Here is a 22897-nt window from a genome sequence, read left to right as displayed (position 1 = left end):
CAGCCGCGAAAGGGCTCTCTATGCTGCTCCTCTAGCCGACCCCTGATAAAATTAACTGAAAACTGAAAAACTTAAACGAAACATTAACTTAAAGACAACTGAGAAAGACTGAACACAAACAAAATGCCCCCAAAAAGAAAATCCTATTCTGCACATTACAAACTGCAGGTAGTAAAATATGCAGCCGAAAACGGTAATCGAGCAGCAGAAAAAAAGTTTGGAGTGAGTGAGAAACTTGGGAGGGACTGGCGAAAAGCAGAGGTTACTCTAAAGGGGGTCGCCTTTTGAACAGAGAATAAAGGAAGATGTCAAATAAATAGTTAAAAATGAAAGAGAAGGAACAGTATCTTCCAGCACACAGAACTAGTGTGATTGGGTTTTTAAAACAGACTATTGGAAACTAAATGCTAATGTAGCTCTTCAATAAGATAATCATCATAGATGTGAAGTATTGTTATTCCTCTGTCTTCAGTCTGAGTGAATGCAGTATTACAGAGAAACAGAGTCTTATCCTGACTTCAGCTCTGAAATTAAACCCGTCACACCTGAGAGAGCTGGACCTGAGCGGGAATAAACTAGGAAACACAGGATTGAAGCACTTATGTGACGTACTGAAGGATTCACACCGTAAACTGGAGAGATTGAGGTCAGTCACATTCACATACAAGAATCAAAATGCTTAAAATCAGTTCAACAGTTCAAACTAAATCACTTTATTCTCAATATCACACAATGAGTCATAGTTCACATTATATTTGTGTAAAATTCTTCACATTCATGATTTGTTTGTAAGAGAATCTTCCTTCCTCTGTCTTTCTAGTTTACAGAACTGTGGCATTACAGATGTTTCTTCTTTAACTCAGTCTTTGGCTAACTCAAAAGCACTGCAGTTTTTAAAACAGCTTGATCTGAGTCTCAATATGATAGGAGACTCAAAGCAGCGGCTCAGAGACGAGCTACGAGACTCAAACTGTGACCTGAGGTGAGGAAACATACATTTGAGGTATTAAAGGGTAAGTTCGGCGTTTTACAAGTAAAGCCCTGTTTTAAGATCGTTTCTGATGAAATCGAACGGTTAAGATTAAAATTTGGACACATACTGCTGTCCTGAGAATTTTAGGTTTTTGTGTTAGCAGCCCCCCCCACCTATACAATGGTTTCATAGGGGCACTGGAACAATCATTCATATAAACGCATTAAACTTTAGTTTACAAAGACGTGAAACTCACCGAGTGGTCTGGGGTGTTCACTGATAGGCTCATGCAAAAATCGCTGCAAAAGATGCTTTCCAAAACCAAATTCTCGGGACAGCAGCATGTGTCCAAATTTTAATCTTAACCGTTCGATTTCATCAGAAACGATCTTAAAACAGGGCTTTACTTGTAAAACGCCGAACTTACCCTTTAAAGAGATCTTCATTTACCTCTGATATGTGAACAAACCTTTCAAACATTCGTGAAATGTAATTATCATTAAGCTTTATTGCAACAAAGGGTTTGTGTGAGAACCAAATGTGAAGTTATTGAAATGTTTAACACAAAGGAGGAAAGAGAACAAAAGCACACTGTCACAGCTTTATACATCAACACCTGCTTTATTAACTGTGTCAGTAGAAGTGAAATATTTCAGTGTGAAAACAGACTTCAGATTGTAGGAAAACGCTGCACTCCTGCTGAAACCAGTGCAGTTCCAGCTTCAGCTCACAGCGTCCAGCTCACATGAGAAATGTCTCTGTCTCTAGTGTGTTTTTACTGTGACAAGCAACACGTAACACTACTCTACATTTACTTTACTCTCAGTTATTTACTAAGAGCCTACAAACATGTTTAAACTAGAGGACAAACGGCTTTAAGTAAAGGTTTGTGTTTGAACTCAAAATAACATTTGTATTTATTCCACACGCCGTATACTCATTAGTTTCTCCATTATAGAGACTCCGTAGGAGTCGCACCGACACACACAAACAAACATATGAACATGATTCAGGTTTAAATCTATTATATTTAAAAACATAAGATAAGATCATGTACAGTCAGTAATTAATCTGATTACAGGAATTCAATGTAACTTATTTTTACTAAAAAATCAGTCATTGAAATATAATAATTTGTACTTTGTTCCACTGAACACTGATTGTTTTCTCTTATTTTCCACTTTACAGAGTAGATGAAGATCAATCACCAAACATCCCTGATAAAGATCGATCACCAAACAGCAGTGGATCTACATCATGGTTTAAATCTGTGTAACGGAGATGAGAGGAGCAGAAACCATCAGGTGATCCACGGAAGAGTCTCACTACTGTCTATGAGGAGAAATAAATGTGTAAATGTGTTTCATACAGGTGGAAGAGACTCAGACTTCACAATTAAATAAAGCAGCATGTGTGTTAGAATGAGTATTAGAAACATGTGATATTGAATGATTAAGGTTTATTATTCAGTCAAATGATGGTTTAGTTGTAATTAAAGGTGGAACAGAGGAAGAAGCTCAGATGAGTGTTAGCAGAAATCTTCAGTATCAGGCCTGCAAATTTAATAATGTTTAGACTAAACTCATCCATAATGATTCAAATATTTCTAATCATGAACATGATTGTCAAGTATAGCACATAAATGTATCAAAATATATAATGTTTACATGTAACTTTTAAACATTAACATTATCTCTCAAACATTTTATACACAGAATATCTTTATTGTTATTGTTTTATTGTATATGAAGTAAGTTATGTGTGTGTCTGTTGCTAATGGACATATCTACTGTATCTTGTCTTTGTTCTGTGGATGACGTCTCTTCTCCTCTACAGACCAACTAAACATTTTTACCAGTTTTACCAGCATGTGTGTCTTTCACTCGCTCTGGTCTAGATACTCTAATGCATTTTATTTAGCAATTATAATCTTCTCTTTCACCACATTTACATTAATATGTAAATAAAACAATGCATATAAAGTTAAAACAATTGTTTTTGTCTGAAAAGTTCACTTACCTGTTGTATTATTGAAGCTACATGAGCAGATGCAGAGATTCTTCTTCTTAAATTAAGGTGAAGTTGTAGATGTTTAACATAAAACCATATGAGCGATCTTTAGGATTGTTGTAGAAGAAACCATGCTAGTCTCTGTTTCTCAGAAGTATCATGAGCTAAGATGATCGTAGAGACCATTGGTGGCGATGTTTCTACGATCTACTTTTGCCTACAATGCTTTTGAGAAATGCAGCCCTGGTCTGGCTAATATATAAATACAGGAATGCTCCAGTTCTAAGTGTGTTTAAAGGTATTTACTAAATTTCAAACACGTATGACATTTTTTTCTGTGGAAACACTAGGGAAGATTTTTTGAGAAATGTTTCAGTGTGTCAGTTGCCAACAAAGACGCTTTTCGAAACTCTTAATACATTGAACCAATTATTCACAAAATGATTGACTGTTTTAACCCCCTGGGGTCGGCAGCCGGCGTGACTAGCTCGCTTTTTTTCTTATCAGTGCAAAAGAGACTCAAAATAATGATTTTGATCTTATATATAAGTGTTATACATCATTCGATCCCGTTAAGTGTCTATTTTTTGTGTATACTCACAATAAAAACAAAGTGTTGTGTTTTTTGTCAAATAAAGAAAAATAAACATTTTGCAAGTTTTGTCTGAATCGCAACAAAATAAGGGAGTCACCGCACACACCACAGCCAATTAATAAGTGAATTTATTTATCGATACAAGACAGAACAACATTAAAGATCAGTGTAAATGGTAATCTGTGTATCAGTAAATGGATACAAAGGAATAGCACTTATGAAAGACGACAGTCCAACCATTCTCAGTCCATGGAACCTCCAGAAACAACAACCATCCCAAAGGAGATGGATCAAAAGGCGGCGGTGATCTCCCATGTTCCTCCCATATCACGAGTAGTGATCGACCGATGTATCGGTTTACCGATATTTTTCCCGATATTTAAGCATTTTCCCATAATCGGGAATCGGTTTTGTAATATCGGATTTTCCGATAAACGGCGCCATCTTGTGGCCGTTTTGAGAATTCCGCCATTGCAGCCCGCGTCTGAGGAGATCAGTCAATAACAACTCTGTGCACAGGTAAAGTATATGTTCTACTTGCTTTGCTTTAATTATTCAACTTTATTTAAAATAACAGACATGCAGAAATGAGATTTGAGACATAAATTCCTGATATAGTTTATTTATGCAGCTTGGTTCTAAAAAATTGAGACGAACTCATTGAGCCACGTAGCGTAATCCGTCACGTCCTTCCCCAATAAAGACGTAACTTTACACTAATTAAATAAAACAGACATGAATGAGTGCATGTTGAAAATAAAAGCGCTGAATTTAATTCTCTATCTGTTGTATTTGCTCACCATTAGTCTCGAAAAAAAAGTTCGTTCATATTGCTGAGCACTCACTGGGTTGATGATCAGGAATGCTCAAGCACGGCCACTGAATGAAACTTTTGACAAGATTATCTTGTTTAAACACCCTAGATTATATTATCATTTACTACATAGCAATTATTTCGCTAATAGACATCTAAATATACCGCTTTGTGGAAATTAATTATTTATTATCTGCACTCGCGATCGCGGTTGAGTAACGTATAGCCTAATGTTATAGTTATGTGTAAATGCATAGATAAACAGCACTTTGTCATAAAGCATTTCATGATCTAGACCGACAAAAATATTAATAATAATTAATAACATACTAGTTGGAAAATGCAATGATGTATATGCTGTTTTGTTTGTTACTTTCCTGATGTTATAGGCTATTCCAGCTAATATTATGCAGTGAATTAATATTACCCATTGAATTATTCCTCACTCTTAGTTTAAACCTATTAAACGGCACATAAACCTTCTAAAACTGTTTAAAATGAATTACATTTCTGCAAAGGTGATATGACTCCCCTGTCAATTATTTTTTCCATATGAAAACATTAGACTTTTAACATTTATTTTGCCTATTGTTAACATTGTTGCTGCTGATGCTTATAAATGATATGTATAATTTAGATATAAATTATATAATGTAATTATATAAATGTTTTTATTGTAATTTGATTAGTTTACCATTTATGAAAACAAATAAACATATCCAAATATGTTAGAATAGTTTTTGTGCTTTATTTTTTACCTCATCAAAGCTTTTATTTTTAAACAAAGTGCACTTTATTTTTTGGACTCAGACCCCTCTATTTATTTGTGTATAAATATCAAGTTTTTTTTTTGTATGCAAGGAGGGAGTGATTGTTATAAATAAAATGGTTTGTTCAGTTCAGTTCATTTGTGTTGTAATAATTGTGCCAAAAACAGAAGTATAACAGTAAATAAATATCGGTTCTGCATATCGGTTATCGGGCACATACACATGCAAATAATCTGTATCGGTATCGGTTATAAAAAATCAATATCGGTCGATCACTAATCACGAGTTCTCCTAGTAGCCTTGTGAGAGGTGACCCAAAGTACAGCGCGCGCAAACACAGCCCAAGCTCAACACCCATGCTCTCATCTCTGTCCCATTCTTTTATTGAGCGTCATGATCACATTCAAGTGTGGACCCACTCCCTTCAGCCAATCACCTGCAACTCAGAAATAACAAGTTACTCACTGAAACCGTCACAGAAGCTTGAATTCTCTTTTAAATGAAATAAGTTATATAAAAAAACAAATATTCTCAGTTTATGTAATCTGTATGAAAAGAGAGAGATGTCAGTCTTTTTGTTTTCAGCTCATTATTAAGCAACAAACTGCAAATTAACATGCTAATATAATATCATAAACACGATATGTTACAGACTAAATATGAATGTTTAGACAAGATTTTGTGATTAGTTTTGGATAGATTATAAAGTTTTGACTGTAAAAAAAGAGTTCTGTCACATTAAATAGGTAAGCTTTTGTTCGCCAATTTCTGCTCATATGTTAAATATACTATAGTATGATGTTTTGTCAAAAATAAAGTAGGTATATTGAATTATCAACTAAGATGTTATTATAGTGTTTGTTCCAATATTCAAACTAATGAATCCTTACCTTTTTTAATACGTATGATAAAATGTATACTTTTTACAAAGAAAGAATACACTTGAAATATTGTTAAAATTGTAATTGTTGTTGTAATTGTAACCTATTTGTAATTGGTTACAATTTCTCATTGTAATATATATATATATATATTAGTGCTGTCAAACCAAACGATTAAAATATTTAATCGCGATTAATCGCATTAATGCCATAGTTAACTCGCGATTAATCGCACATTTTTATCTATTCTAAATGTTCCTTGATTTTTATTTGTCTCATTATTTTTTCTAATTTTAATGCTCTTATCAACATGGAAAAGTGGATCAGCAGAAGGCCTAAGTTTGTTCTTAGCTGTGGTATCCATGTGCTTCTGTCTGAAGTCATCCATTGTAGAGCTTAGATCGGGCCCAAAAAATCAAGCCCGACCCGAGCCCGTGCGCATTGTGTCCGAGCCCGGCCCGACACATAAACTGTAATTATGAGCCCGAGCCCGATTTAAACCCGTCCATTTTTTTAATACGTGGGTCGTTATAACGTCTCGGTTACGTATGTAACCCTCGTTCCCTGAGTACAGGGAACGGAGAGGTGTCGTCGGGGGAGTTCCCATGACGAATTGGGATCACGCTAGGGAGCCAACCGTCTTCGAGAGAATTAAAAACGAGCCAATGGACATTGGCATGCAAGATTTGCATTCCGCGACCCGCCCACCAGCGCGGGTATAAAAGGCGGAAGTAAACATTGCGCAATGCTTTTCGCTGAGGAGCCGAACAGTGTCCAGTCCTCCGCGAAGGTACAGCAACATGGCGAAGGGACGACACGTCTCCGTTCCCTGTACTCAGGGAACGAGGGTTACATACGTAACCGAGACGTTCCCTTTCGTCCTGGGAACTCCGACGTGTCGTCGGGGGAGTTCCCTGACGAATTGGGATCCCTAATAAAACGCCATGGTGCTGGCCCCTTCCAGCGCCCGGCAAAGCTACCCTGCAGCAGTTTCTTGAAATAAGATGCGGGAGGTAGCACGGGAAACACACCGCTGTTCCGCGAGACCCGCACAGTGGATATTGGATAACACTGGGAAAGCGTTCCCTCAAGAGAGGAGGGAACGCTGCGGAAGCCCCAGCCTGACTGAGGAAGGCCAGGAATACACATATGTACTAGCCCGAAGGAATAGTGAAACATATGGCAGTCCCTGAGGTAGTCCCAATCCAAGGGAAGTGGGAGCGTACTCAACAGGGACGACGAACGAGTCCGTCAAGGGGAAGACACGGCTGAACTGCACGTGGCCTCATGGGTCACAAATAGAAACCACTGGAGCACCCAGTCTACTAGCAGCTCCTACCTAGAGGTAGCAGACCTGGTGCCGGGCGCTCCGCCACGCCCAGCACCGGAGGGGTGAAGGAGGAACTCACGAGGCTCACCAACGTAGGGCGCCATACGGAGCAAAGAACGCACGTATCCGCTGTTTGAGGCGGAGTGGCGTAGCAAGCCGACACAACCTATTCCCTCGACCCACTGGCCGCAGCCAGAACTCGGGAGGAAGCAGGTTCCACACGAAGGCTATAGAACCTAGCGAACGTGTTAGGTGTCGCCCAGCCCGCAGCTCTACAGATGTCTGTCAGCGAGGCGCCTTGAGCCAAAGCCCAGGAAGCGGCAACACCTCCAGTGGAGTGAGCGCGCAGCCTGGGAGGACAAGGCTCACCCAGAGACTCATATGCTCGGGTGATAGCATCCACTAACCAGTGGGCTAACCTCTGCTTGGAGACGGCCTTCCCCTTCTGCCGGCCTCCGTAACAGACAAAGAGCTGATCTGAGGTTCTGAAGCTTTGCGTTCTGTCAACATAAACCCGCAGGGCACGGACGGGACAGAGAAAAGCCAGGGCTGGGTCTGCCTCCTCCTGGGGCAGAGCTTGCAGGTTCACTACCTGGTCCACGAAGGGAGTGGTAGGAACCTTGGGCACATATCCGAGCCGGGGTCTCAACACAACGTGAGAAAGGCCCGGCCCAAACTCTAGGCACGATTCGTCGACCGAAAAAGCCTGCAGATCCCCGACCCTCTTGAAAGAGGCCAATGCCAACAGGAGCGCCGTCTTAATGGACAGGATATTAAGCTCTACCGTCAGTAAAGGCTCAAAGGGGGGACTTTGAAGTGCTCTAAGTACCAGAGCAAGGTCCCAAGAGGGTACAGGGTGCGAAACACGAGGTGGATTTAACCTCCTGGCACCCTTAAGGAATCTGATGACCAGGTCGTGCTTCCCTAGGGACTTACCTACCACTGCATCGTGATGCGCGGCTACCGCTGCGACATACACTTTGAGGGTGGAGGGGGACAGCCTCCGCTCCAACCCATCCTGCAGGAAGGAAAGCACGACACCGATCGGGCAAGTCCGGGGGTCCTCCTGACGAGAGGAACAGCAATCGACGAACAGGTTCCACTTCAACGCGTAGAGGCGCCTCGTCGAGGGGGCTCTAGCGGAAGTGATGGTGTCTACCACAGCCTGTGGTAGACCACCTAGAAGAAGCAGGTTCCACACGAAGGCTATAGAACCTAGCGAACGTGTTAGGTGTCGCCCAGCCCGCAGCTCTACAGATGTCTGTCAGCGAGGCGCCTTGAGCCAAAGCCCAGGAAGCGGCAACACCTCTAGTGGAGTGAGCGCGCAGCCTGGGAGGACAAGGCTCACCCAGAGACTCATAAGCTCGGGTGATAGCATCCACTAACCAGTGGGCTAACCTCTGCTTGGAGACGGCCTTCCCCTTCTGCCGGCCTCCGTAACAGACAAAGAGCTGATCTGAGGTTCTGAAGCTTTGCGTTCTGTCAACATAAACCCGCAGGGCACGGACGGGACAGAGAAAAGCCAGGGCTGGGTCTGCCTCCTCCTGGGGCAGAGCTTGCAGGTTCACTACCTGGTCCACGAAGGGAGTGGTAGGAACCTTGGGCACATATCCGAGCCGGGGTCTCAACACAACGTGAGAAAGGCCCGGCCCAAACTCTAGGCACGATTCGTCGACCGAAAAAGCCTGCAGATCCCCGACCCTCTTGAAAGAGGCCAATGCCAACAGGAGCGCCGTCTTAATGGACAGGATATTAAGCTCTACCGTCAGTAAAGGCTCAAAGGGGGGACTTTGAAGTGCTCTAAGTACCAGAGCAAGGTCCCAAGAGGGTACAGGGTGCGAAACACGAGGTGGATTTAACCTCCTGGCACCCTTAAGGAATCTGATGACCAGGTCGTGCTTCCCTAGGGACTTACCTACCACTGCATCGTGATGCGCGGCTACCGCTGCGACATACACTTTGAGGGTGGAGGGGGACAGCCTCCGCTCCAACCCATCCTGCAGGAAGGAAAGCACGACACCGATCGGGCAAGTCCGGGGGTCCTCCTGACGAGAGGAAAAGCAATCGACGAACAGGTTCCACTTCAACGCGTAGAGGCGCCTCGTCGAGGGGGCTCTAGCGGAAGTGATGGTGTCTACCACAGCCTGTGGTAGACCACCTAGAACCTCCTCGTCCCGTCCAGGGACCAGACATGGAGTGTCCAGAGGTCTGGACGCGGGTGCCATAGAGTGCCCCGTCTCTGAGAAAGAAGGTCCTTCCTCAAAGGAATCGGCCAAGGAGGGGCTGTCGCGAGGAGCAAGAGTTCGGTGAACCAAGTCCTGGTGGGCCAATACGGCGCCACAAGAAGGACCTGCTCCTCGTCCTCCCTGACCTTGCACAGTGTCTGTGCCAGAAGGCTCACTGGGGGAAACGCATACTTGCGCAGGTCCCGGGGCCAGCTGTGAGCCAGGGCGTCCGTGCCGAGGGTCCCCTCGGACAGGGAGTAAAACCACTGGCAATGGGTCGTGTCCGGAGAGGCAAACAGGTTCACCTGTGCGACTCCGAAGACACTCCAAATCAGCTGGACCGACTGGGGATGGAGTCGCCACTCTCCTGGCAGGGGAGGCAACCGTGAGAGCTCGTCTGCCACACGGTTGAGCTCCCCTGGAATGTGAATGGCACGAAGCGACCTCAGATGCTTCTGACTCCATAGGAGGAGGTGGGAGGCGAGTCGCGACAAACGACGGGAGCGTAGACCACCTTGATGGTTGATGTACGCAACGGTCGCAGTGCTGTCCGTACGGACCAGTACGTGCTTGTGTCTGAGAACCCCTCTGAGGCGACGCAAGGCTAAGCGTACTGCTTGCAACTCTAGGCAGTTGATATGCCAATGCAGTTGAGGCCCCGTCCACAGACCTGCAACTGAATGCCCGTTGTACGTGGCCCCCCACCCGGTGGCAGAGGCATCTGTGAAAACCACAGCATGCCTGGAAACCTGGACTAAGGGCACTCCGGCCCGTAGAAACACAGGATCCGACCACGGGGAGAAGGTTTGGCGGCAGTGTGGGGTCACTTTGACCCGGAACGTGCCGCTGTGCCACGCCCACCTCGGGACTCGATCGTGAAGCCAGCGCTGAAGCGGTCTCATATGTAACAGGCCGAGCGGCGTTACTGCGGCTGCGGCTGCCATATGCCCCAGGAGCCTCTGAAATTGTTTCAGTGGAACCGCTGTCCTGCCTCGAAAAGACCTGAGGCAGGTGAGCACTGACTGGACGCGTTCCTCTGTGAGGCACGCAGTCCGGGCGACCGAGTCCAGCTCCATACCGAGATAAGAGATCCTCTGCACGGGGCAGAGTTTGCTCTTGTCCCGGTTGACCTGAAGCCCCAACCGGCTGAGGTCCCGAAGCACCATGTCCCTGTGATCGCACAAAACATCTCGCGAGTGAGCTAAAATTAGCCAGTCGTCGAGGTAGTTGAGGATGCGAACGCCTTGTTCTCTCATGGGAACAATGGCCGCCTCCGCGACTTTCGTGAAGACGCGGGGTGACAGGGCCAGCCCGAAGGGTAGGACTTTGTACTGATACGCCCGACCCTCGAAAGCAAACCGAAGAAACGGTCTGTGTCGAGGAAGAATCGAGACGTGAAAGTATGCGTCCTTCAGGTCGATCGCTGCAAACCAATCCTGGGGACGGATGCATTCGAAAATGAGTTTCTGCGTGAGCATCTTGAACGGGAGTTTGTGCAGGGCCCGATTCAAGACTCGCAGGTCCAGGAACGGTCGTAACCCACCGCCTTTCTTGGGTACAATGAAGTAGGGGCTGTAAAACCCGGACCTCATCTCGGCAGGAGGGACCGGCTCGATCGCATCCTTCGCCAGCAGGACATCGATCTCTTTCCGCAAGACAGGGGCGTCCACCGACCGCACACGGGTAAAGTGGATGCCGCTGAACTTGGGGGGCCGGCGTGCAAACTGAATTGCATAGCCGAACCGAATGGTGCGGATGAGCCAGCGGGACGGACTCGGAAGTTCTAACCATGCCTCCAGGTATCGCCCCAATGAACCCACTCAGACCACCGGCGTACCCACGGAGGGGCAGCGAGGTGGAAGACAGGGACCCGGGTCTGGTGGCATTGTAGCCACCAAGAGCGGGGTCTGGGCGTGCTTTACACTAACCTGCTTCCACCGAAGAGCAGGCGGCAGAGAAGGCTTGTGGGCCTTCTGCTGCGGACTGCCCGATGGCGAAGGGAGGGGGAGAGACGAGGAACAAGGCCCTGCCTCCTCGTGCACCGGTCTCTGCGCCTCGGAGCCCAGCCACAGACCGGAGTGACGCAGCTGGGGCTGCGTCACTGCTATCCGTAAACTGGGAAGAGGGGAACGGGGGTGTAAGCGCTCGTGGGCGGCACACGCTGCCGTTCTGGGCCTCTTGGAAGGGGGAGACTGTGTGCCCACCAGTCTCGGCCGTGGATGACCTGGAGGAGGAAGAAGAAACTGCTCTTTTTTTGAAAATGTGGGTACCGCTGACTGAGTGGCCAGCGGCGGAACAGAAACAGAAAGGAAAGAAAGATTCTCCACCCGGCCCTCCCCCGGGGGAAGGAGGCGTGCAGGGGCACCCTCTGAAAGAGCAGGATCCAGCACCTCGACCAGGTCGCCCGTCTTCTTTTTACTGGAAGAGGCGGGTGGCGTCTGGGCGGGCTTGGCCGCCCTCTTACGACCAGACCTCCGGCCTCCAGGGTTGGACTGCTGCCCTGAAGGAGGAGCGGCCGCGGGAGGGCGACCTCGGCGACGAGCAGCCGGAGGCTCTACGGCCACAGAGGACGGACCAGCAGCAGTCCGCCTCCTGTGCAGGACGTGCCGTATCGCCTCTGACTGCTTCTGGGCGGTGGAGAACTCTTGGGCGAAGCTCTCCATCGCGTCGCCGAAGAGGCCCCCTTGAGATATGGGGAAGTTGAGAAGCTTGTTTTTCTCCGCTTCGCGCATATCTGCAAGGGTGAGCCACAGGTGGCGTTCCTGGACCACCAAAGTGGACATCGCTCGACCCAGGGAACGTGCGGTGACTTTCGTCGCCCGGAGGGCGAGGTCCGTCGCCGCACGCAGCTCCTGCAGCAATCCCGGGTCGAGACCACCCTCCTGCATGTCATGGAGTGCTTTGGCCTGGTGGACCTGCAGCAGCGCCATGGCATGCAGGGCGGAAGCAGCGTCTCCACACGCCACGTAGGCATCCCTGGTCAGACCAGAGGAAAACCTACAGGCGCGGGAGGGGAGTGAAGGGGCACCCCGCCAGGAGGAAGCGGTCTTAGGACACAATTGCATCGCAACCGACCGCTCCACTGGGGGGATTCCCTCGTACCCGCGTGCTGCTCCGCCATCGAGAGTGGTGAGGAAGGAGGAGCGAGGTTGCCTACGCCTGGTCGCAAGGGGGGCCAGCCAAGACTTCCTAAGCTCCTCATGCACTTCAGGGAAGAATGGTACTGGAGCAGGCCGCGGGGCAACAGCACGGCCTGCTCCGAGACACCAATCATCCAGCCGTGAAGGTTCGGGGCCCGGTGGAGGGTTCCAGACGAGCCCGACATTCGCAGCTGCCCTTTCGAGCATAGCGGCCATCTCTGGATCCGGCTCAGCCGCAGCCACCACGCCCGAAGGGGGTAGACCCGCTGAGTCATCACCAGAAGATGACCGCTCTTCCTCCGATGCCGCGATCGACATCTGATCCTCAGGCGGTGCCCCGAAGGAGACAAACGGGACCGCACGAGGCGGTCCCGGAAGCGCCGCCGGGACACCTGATGGCAACGAGCTACTAGAGGCGTGGGAAGCCCGTGAGGATCTTTCACCAGACGGGACATTCCGCACGGTAACCCTCATCCGCTCACCAACAGGAATCACCGAAGTAGCCGTCTGCTGAACTGAACCGGCAGACGAACTAGATCGGGGATTCTCTGAAGGGACTCCCCCATATTTCAGGGTTCGCAGTCTCGAACGCAGCATCGCCAGAGTCATGTTCCCGCAATGAGAACACGACTCGTTCATAAACGCTGCCTCAGCGTGCCCTAAGCCCAAACACGTGAGGCAGTGTTTATGACCATCCTCCTGAGGGAGAAGTCGACCGCATCCAGAAACGCACGGGTGAAACGACATCCTGAAAAGGACGCGAAACGCCCGTGTTGCTCTTTTAGACAGAAAAAGATGCACTTTTATGTGCCGAGGCACAGAGGGACCACCGCGGCAAACACAACGGGGAAACTGCAAGCCCGTGTGTTGCACTCACCACCAGTACCAGCCGTTAAAACAGCTTTTTTTTTTAAGAGAGAAACGGCCGGCCGCGGGAGGCGATGGTCGCTCAACAGTACCGTAACACCAGCACCGAGGATCCTTTCTTGTTCCAAAGAGGACTCGTTGGTTTTAAAACTTCTCAGAGACAGCAGCTTAGCTCAACACAGAGACACACTGGACGGCTCCGAAGCAAAAAGCATTGCGCAATGTTTACTTCCGCCTTTTATACCCGCGCTGGTGGGCGGGTCGCGGAATGCAAATCTTGCATGCCAATGTCCATTGGCTCGTTTTTAATTCTCTCGAAGACGGTTGGCTCCCTAGCGTGATCCCAATTCGTCAGGGAACTCCCCCGACGACACGTCGGAGTTCCCAGGACGAAAGGGGACTGACGTTCTCAACTACTTTCTATGTTACTTTCTCCCGCCCGCAACATTTTTGTCCCGCTCCCGCCCGCAAATAGACTCTTTTTTTGTAGGCTACCTCCAAATACTTTCGCCTACGTGTCGCCACCATACACATCAGCATAAATGCTCCTGATAAATTATTTGTTATTAAAGCATTAACACACAAACCACTGTTATAACATAAAAGCAAGCAGGCTACTGAGTGCATGGTTTGGCATGACTGAATGCGCGCAAAGTGCGCTCCCTTAATAATTCCTAAAAAGCTAACATCAGTTCATCGCAATCTCACACATCTGTTATTATCAATGAACCTGACTGCACAATGCATCTTTCATAATATATACACTTTGTTTGATATAATTTGAGGATTTGCATACAGAATTCAGCACTGAACAAAAAGTCTGTTTTGAGCGGTGAGGGGAGTCTATTTTAAATGCTTCTGATTGGCCATTGCGTTCAAGAAATCAACACATATGTCTGTGATTGGCTACATCCCTCAACGCTGCAAACATGTTATAAAAAGAAACTCTGGCCTGTAAATCGTTTCTATTTTGTTCTAGTCGTTCTTGTTGCTTTTCTGCAACATATGTATAAAAATTTATTAGTTTTTATGTTTTATTCTTAGATATTTCTAGTTTGCGGGAGTCCCGCGAATCGTTTTATTCTCCCGTATCCGCACACAGAGTGAGTGCATTACCGCTCGAGCCCGCCCTCGCACTCGGCCATCAAATCTAGTCCCGCGCCGCACTCTATTGCGTTGAGAGTGCACGTCTCTAGAACGGCGTCTCGCGCTCGCGCCATACACTCAAAACGTAACGTTAGCCTACTACTCTTTGGCCGGCGCGCAAGCCCAAACAAGTACGTGCGGCGTGCCTGTTGTTTTGTTTCCGGTCTAGCTATCCGGTGTGATGTTGTAGTTTTTCTAACGTTACTAGTTGTTGCAACAGCATGTGAAAAAAACTACAAAGTTTGCTAGGCCAAAAAGAGCGTTAATCTCGCGATAAAAAAATTGACGCCGTTAAAATGTGTTTGCGTTAACGCCGTTAATAACGCGTTTAACGCACAGCACTAATATATATACATATATATAAAATTTCTTTTGTCCGAGGTCGCATTCTTTGGTACCCAGTGACACACCTGTGTGAAAGGCTAATTAATATGCAGGTCATTATCCGGCCTTTGTCTTCTCAGGTGTGAACACACCTCCACGCATATTGCCTTTCCAAACAAAAGGTGTCTTACAAAATTTAAATCAATGTATTGTTTTGTGTAAATGATTAGGCAGGATGATTTTCAGATAATTTCGAAGCAAAAACTCTAGGCAACAACATCAATTAGTCAAAAGTCTTGTGGACACATATTTAGAATGTGTTTTGTGGCCTCATTTCAGACACTTTAAGTTTTAGTTTTTTCAATAACCATGCATAAACAATATTCTCTCAAAAATACAAACATGTACATACATCTTGCTCACATATTATGGTAGCCCTGTTTGTGCTAAATAGAGTGTATTTACACCTTTGCAATTAATATGTTTATAAGCAACTGAAAAAAGCACAAATGTCAGGGCATGTCAAAACATCTCAAGGACCCCAAAAACACCTCAGACCCCAGAGGGTTAATGGCAAAGTTGCCAGTTGTCAGTTTAGAGACGTGGTCCAGAAAAAAAGGTCACGGAGAGCCAGAAAGCTCACCCTGTTTATTTTCTTTATTTTACAAAAGCATGTTTTGTTTCGATTGTACACATAAAAAAGTAGACATTTAACAGTTTATTATTTCATATTTCTTAAGTCTGTATGACCAGAAATGACGGAGTATTTTAAGTCTATTTTGCTGCTATGTGAAAAAAATTTAGCAAAACGCACCAGCGCGTTTGCCGACGCCCAGGGGGTGCTATAATGAGCTGAAAAGAAAATGACTGACATCTCTCTCTTTTCATACAGATTACATAAACTGAGAATATTTGTTTTTTATATAAATTACTTAATTTAAAAGAGAATTCAAGCTTTATAAAGAAAAATCTCTTGTGCCTGTGTGACAAGTATTTGCGGAGTTACAGTTCATTTTCGGACGCGTTTCAGAATGGACTTCACTGACAGAGAGAAGGCAAAACTCGTATCATGTTTATTTTTCTTTATTTGAAAAAAAAAAACACAACACTTATCAGGATCTAATGATGTATAACACTTATATGTAAGATCAAAATCAACAGAGTATTTTGAGTTTCTTTTGCACTAAGAACAAAAAGCGAGACTATCACGCTGGCACAATAGCCGACCCCAGGGGGTTAAAGAGATCTTCATTTACCTCTTATATGTGAACAGAAGTGAATAATTTCAATGTGAAAACAGACTTGGTCAGATTGTAGGAAAATGCTGCACTCCTGCTAAAATCAGTGCAGTTCCAGCTTCAGCTCACAGCGTCCAGCTCACATGAGAAATGTCTCTTTCTCTAGTGTGTTTTTACTGTGACAAGCAACACGTCACACTACTCTACACTTACTTTACTCTCAGTTATTTACTAAGAGTCTACAAACATGTTAAAACTAGAGGACAAACGGCTTTAACTAAAGGTTTGTGTTTGAACTCAAAATAACATTTGTATTTGATCCCTGTGGTTTATTCCATACGCCGTACACTCATTAGTATCTCCTTTACAGAGACTCAATAGGAGTCACACCGACACACACACACAAACATATGGACATGATTCAGGTTTAAATCTATTATATTTAAAACACAAATATCTATGCAAGATCATGTAAAGTCATTAATTAATCTGATTATAGGAATTCAATGTTACTTATTTTTCAAGATCAATCACCAAACATCCCCGATGAAGATCAATCATCAAACTCTGATAGATGTGTTATATCGTAGTGAGAAATCATCATGAGATGAGCAGAAACCATCAGTTGATCCACAGAAGTGTCTCACTACTGTCTATGAGGATAAATAAATGTGTGATTAATGTGTAAATGTGATTCATACAGGTGGAAGAGACTCAGAAGAGACTCATGCGTATTAGAAACGTGATATTAAATGATTAATGTTTTTATTAATTAAAGGTGGACCAGGATGAATTATGGGACTGTATTATATCCTGCAACATCTCCACAGACGTGGGACTCACGTAGGATCTTATTTGTGGACTTCATCCCCGCTTTCAACTCCATCATCCCGGATATCCTCCTGAATAAACTGAGCCTGCTCTCTGTACCAGCTTCATCTCTCAGTGGATCTCCAGCTTCAGACAGACAGCAGCGAGTGAGGCTGGGAAAATCACATCTAGGACCTTCACCATCAGCACTGGTGCTCCTCAGGGTTGTGTGTTCTCCTCACTGCTATTCTCACTGTACACCAACAACTGCACCTCTAAACATCCTCTGTCAAGCTCCTGAAGTTTACAGACGGCACCACAGTCATCGGCCTCATCCAGGACAGTGAAGAGCTACTTACAGACTGGAGGTTAAAGAGCAGCTGCTGTCTGGTTCATCACAACAACCTGGAGCTGAACACGCTCAAATCAGTGGAGATGATTGTAGACTTCAGGAGAAACAGCCCAGCATTATTCCCACTCTCCATCATGAACAGCACTGTGGAGTCGTTCAGGCTTCTGGTCTCCTGTCTCAAGGACAGCTGAAAGGATCATTGATGTGCAGCGGCCCAACCTTCAGGACTTGTACATCTCCAGAGTGAAGAAACGAGCAGAAACATCATCACAGACCATCTCACCCCGGACACGACCTGTCTGCACTTCTGCTGTCGTTACAGATCTCTGTGCACTAGAACATCTAGACACAAAAACAGTTTTCCCCCACGCTTAAACAGCTAACACAGCAATTACCACCTGTTTATCATTCATTCTCAGTACGAGAGAGAGAGACAGAGAGAGAGAGACAGAGAGAGAGAGAGAGAGAGAGAGAGAGAGAGAGAGAGAGGGGCAGAGGCAATAATTACATATTGTGTAGATACAAACGAGGATTTGCAGATTTCATTTTGTCTCAATATGTTTAATTTTTGGGTAAAATTATACCCTATATATTGTATTGTTTTATATTATGTTCATGTTTATATATTCATCAAATGATGCGCAAAGGTTAATGGTTTTCGAAGTCTTCTGACAAAAAAAATGGCATATCTCAGCAAGCACAACATAATTTTTTATTAAAATATGCCAAAATGTAAAAATTTTGTAAGATAATCCAAACAATATTTTTCCAAATTAAAAAATAAATAACTTTTATGGAATGGCTTATCCAAATATTTAAGTGTAATTGCAGAAGCAAAATAAGTACAATAGTCTGCATCAAGCAGCATTGGAAGAATAAGGACTTGTTATTAATAAATATCTGTAACACTTTATATTACGACCCGCAAACAACTGCGTAAGTAAACCGAAATTACGGTGTACGTTTATGTAGGCCTAATTATAGTGTACTTCCGTGTAGGTATAATGGAACAATACGTTAGGTTTTGGGTAATAAAGGGGTAACAAGCAGATATACAACCTGCAAGAACTTCGTAAGTAAACCGAAATTACCGTGTATGTTTCTGTAATTATAGTCAGAGACTATTTATAGAGACATGCCACTTACTCAATCCTCAATACAACTATATAGGGAAAACCCGTAACGCCAAAGATGGCGGTTGTATGAACATGTCCCGCCCCTCCCACTGGAAAGCCAATCGTCTGCCTTTAACAGTCAAGCCGGGAAACATTTAAGCCTATCGTCTTGTTCCACTGACGCATGCGCACAGTTGAGGTTTGCGACAGTGGAAAATATGTTACTGTTTGAAAAGGCGGCAGATTTGATATGCAGTGTATGTGTGCGTTGTGTAAATATCAAACATCCCAAGTGTCTACCGCATATTTATAGCGGCTCCCTGATGCCCGCAAATTAGTTCAAATCTCCCAGAATCTAGAGCGAGCGAGCGAGAGCTCACACATACTGTGCTTCAAACCGTGCAGCGAGCGCACGTCAGAGAGGGAGAGAACCCTTGCGCATGCGTAGTAAAGTATAACCTGTGGGGAAAAAGGCGTTTTAAACCTTATTTTGGGGCAAAGTCATCAAACTTTTTCAGCGATTTTTATCATATTTTACTGCTGTTTCTATACATGCAGTTTTTATGTCCCGGTGACCAGTGAAAGTAAAGTTCTGACTCTCTACCCATTCATTTAGATAGGAGCCTGGTCTTGTTAGTCCGAAATAGCTGCCCGGAGGCGTTGCCAAGATGGCGGCTGAGTGGCATGACTTGCCTAAAAGGACTTTGTTATAGTGTACCTTCGTGTAGGTATAAGGGAACAATATGTTAAGTTTTGGGTAATAAAGGGGTACAACCAGATATACAAGCAAATTATTTATAATGTAATTATTTTAAAACTAACAGGTACCTATTCTGTTAATATATTCCAGGCAAAAATACCTAAAAGCAGAGCAAGAAAAGAAAGAAGAGGAAAAAGAAGAGAAGCAAATAAAAGGGGGGGGGGGGGGGGGGGTAAATGTGTTACTTTGTTGTTTGAGTATACTCTAGAAAAGACAATGTTTTATTAAGATGAAAAAGTGTTTTTACATTTTTTTGTAAAATAAAAGTCAGAAATTAAACAAGCGCAACTTAAATCTACACAGGGGTTACACTTACACTGTAAATACACAGTTGAAATGGGTAACAAACACTACTTGCTATATAACAATACGAAACAACACTATTTGCACAGTAATTACAGAGAAAGGTATTCTTATTAAGAAAAAAAAAAAAATTTAATTACAAAGTATATTTGCCCTGACGTTTAAGTGCCATTGCAATACGATAAGGTAAGTAACATGGTACGTTCTAAATTAAAATCATAGCAGAAACTATTTTTTTTGGCTTAACGTTAACTAGTTTAGTAAGAAAAGCCAATAAATTCAATTTTTATCATATTGTGCTTACATACAGCCATATATATATATATATATATATATATATATATACACACACGTTTAATTTACAACCCACAGATGTCAAAATTACCCTGTAACTACATTGCACAAGAACATATTTTGCCAGAAATGTGATAAAACCTTTTATATAGGCCTACAACAGACGTACAATTTTTGCCTGGAATATATTAACAGAATAGGTACCTGTTAGTTTTAAAATAATTACATTATCAATAATTTGCTTGTATATCTTGTATATATTTTATATGAGCCTTCCATCTGGTTGTACCCCTTTATTACCCAAAACTTAACATATTGTTCCCTTATACCTACACGGAGGTGCACTGCAGAAACGTACACCATAATTTCGGTTTACTTACGAAGTTCTTTGCAGGTTGTATATCTGCTTGTTACCCCTTTATTACACAAAACTTAACATATTGTTTCCTTATACCTACACGGAAGTACACTATAATTACAGAAACGTACACCGTAATTTCGGTTTACTTACGCAGTTGTTTGCGGGTCGTAATATGAAGTGTTACCGTGCTTCCTCATTAACCATGAAGCTCGGACAGTAGCAGTGGGGTGCAGTGCCACTGACAGCCTGATGTGTACCAGCAGGGGGATTTAACTCTGAGTTACATGTGTTTGTGCTTGTAGCACAGGCATGATTGGCAAACATCCCCTCAGCATGACAGCATGGGTATTTCATTCCCCAAAGTGTCTCAGGACGCTGTGCGAGTTCCCTTTTGAAAGGTAACGTCTCGGGTTAAGACTGTAACTCTTGTTCCCTGAAAACAGGGAATGAGACACTGTCTTGTCGCCATGCCTCCGGGCTGCTCAGTCCCTTCCGACGAAGAAGTGAATGACTTGTTCTCTAGGCATCCCTTATACTTCCTGGATAGATAGATAGATAGATAGATAGATAGATAGATAGATAGATTAGATTAGATAGTGTGGAAGAAATTTAATATGTTCTGTATGTTTGCATTTTCTTATATTCATAGACCTTGTATATGTGACTAGACAAAAAGTAATGTGTGGCTGATGTGTCTGACCGAGACAGAGGGCCTCTACTATAAGATAAGCAAATCTAACGAAGTGTTAGTTATGGCTAAAACATATCTTCATTTGGCCAAGAGAAATAACCTTGTGGGGGGGTAGGGACTATAAAGAAGGAAGGATGCCCTCCTCACATTGTCACACTCTGCAGGTACTCTGTATGACTACTGACCTTTCCTTGCAAGGGAATATATAATCCTTAAAGACAATTGTTACATGTTTAAGTAATATAAAATTGTTTACCACCACAACAGATAGATAGATATAGCTCCGGGCTGCTCAGTGCCTTCAAACGAAGAAGTGGATGACTTGTTCTCTAGACGTCCCTCTTTTACTTCCTGGTCGCACTAGCCGTCACGCTGATGCGTTCCCCATAAAGTCATCAACGCAGTGTCTCGTTCCCCGTTCTCAGGGTTACAGTCATAACCCAAGACGTTTTGTGTGTAGTTTCAAGAAATGGAGCTATAGTTTCAGAAATTGTGTGTAAAAAATTTGAAAAAACTGTAATAGATCTCAAGACCCATATGGCTCATAACCTGTTTTTATCAACAGATTAAGACTTTAAACTGAAACTTCAAGTTGATGTTGTCACGGGATAACTTCGGTGGAAAAGCGTTGGTTACAAAAAGCTTTGAAAAGCAAACAGTGCAGAACTTAATTTTGAATTTTAAAATTGAAATTCAAAGATACAATTGGTTACCATGTTTTTTGTTTTGTTTGTTTTTTTAACATTTTTTGTAAGGGGTTTTTAGGTTTGTTTCTGGTAAGCCAGGAAAGCTTTCTTAACAGAAATGGAACGTTAATATTAATATTTGTGTTGTTAGCTAACGTTTTCCACACATTATAGTAACAAAATGACTGCTAATTCTAAATTGCGATAGTTTGCAGCTTTCTGTGGAAGACAGGAGATCAGACGTACACAATTAAATTCACTTAACCCTGGCTTAATATTTTAGAAGAAATGCTGTATTAAACTTATTAGAGCTCTTTATAGGTCATTACACAAAAAGGTTTTAACTACACTGAACAAAATATTAAACGCAACACTTTCGTTTTTGCCCCCATTTTTCATGAGCTGAACTTAAAGATCTAAGACTTTTTAATGTACACAACAGTCCTACTTCTCTCAAATATTGTTCACAAATCTGTCTAAATCTGTTAGTGAGCACTTCTCCTTTGCCGAGATAATCCATCCACCTCACAGGTGTGGCATATCAAGATGCTGATTGGACAGCATGATTATTGCACAGGTGTGCCTTAGGCTGGCCACAATAAAAGGCCACTCTAAAATGTGCAGTTTTACTGTATTGGGGGGTCCGGGGGGTCCGAAAACTAGCCAGTATCTGGTGTGATCACCATTTGCCTCATGCATTGCACCTCTCCTTCGCATAGAGTTGATCAGGTTGTTGATTGTGGCCTGTGGAATGTTGGTCCACTCCTCTTCAATGGCTGTACGAAGCTGCTGGATATTGGCAGGACCTGGAACACGCTGTCATATACACCGATCCAGAGCATCCCAAACATGCTCAATGGGTGACATGTCCAGTGAGTATACTGGCCATGCAAGAACTGGGATGTTTTCAGCTTCCAGGAATTGTGTACAGATCCTCCAACATGGGGCCGTGCATTATCATGCTTGCAACATGAGCGGAAGTCAGGTCGAGTTCCTGAACTGCAGTCAGGTCGAGACCCCGATGAGGACGACAAGCATGCAGATGAGCTTCCCTGAGACGGTTTCTGACAGTTTGTGCAGAAACTCTTTGGTTATGCAAACGGATTGTTGCAGCAGCTGTCCGGGTGGCTGGTCTCAGACGATCTTGGAGGTGTAGATGCTGGATGTAGAGGTCCTGGGCTGGTGTGGTCCGTGGTCTGTGGTTGTGAAGCC

Source organism: Siphateles boraxobius, unplaced genomic scaffold, assembly GCF_051911475.1.
Source record: "Siphateles boraxobius isolate OS27281-9 unplaced genomic scaffold, OSU_SipBor_1 72, whole genome shotgun sequence".
NCBI lineage: Eukaryota > Metazoa > Chordata > Actinopteri > Cypriniformes > Leuciscidae > Siphateles > Siphateles boraxobius.
The sequence above is the reverse complement of the archived record's forward strand: the minus strand, read 5'-3'. Positions refer to the sequence as shown.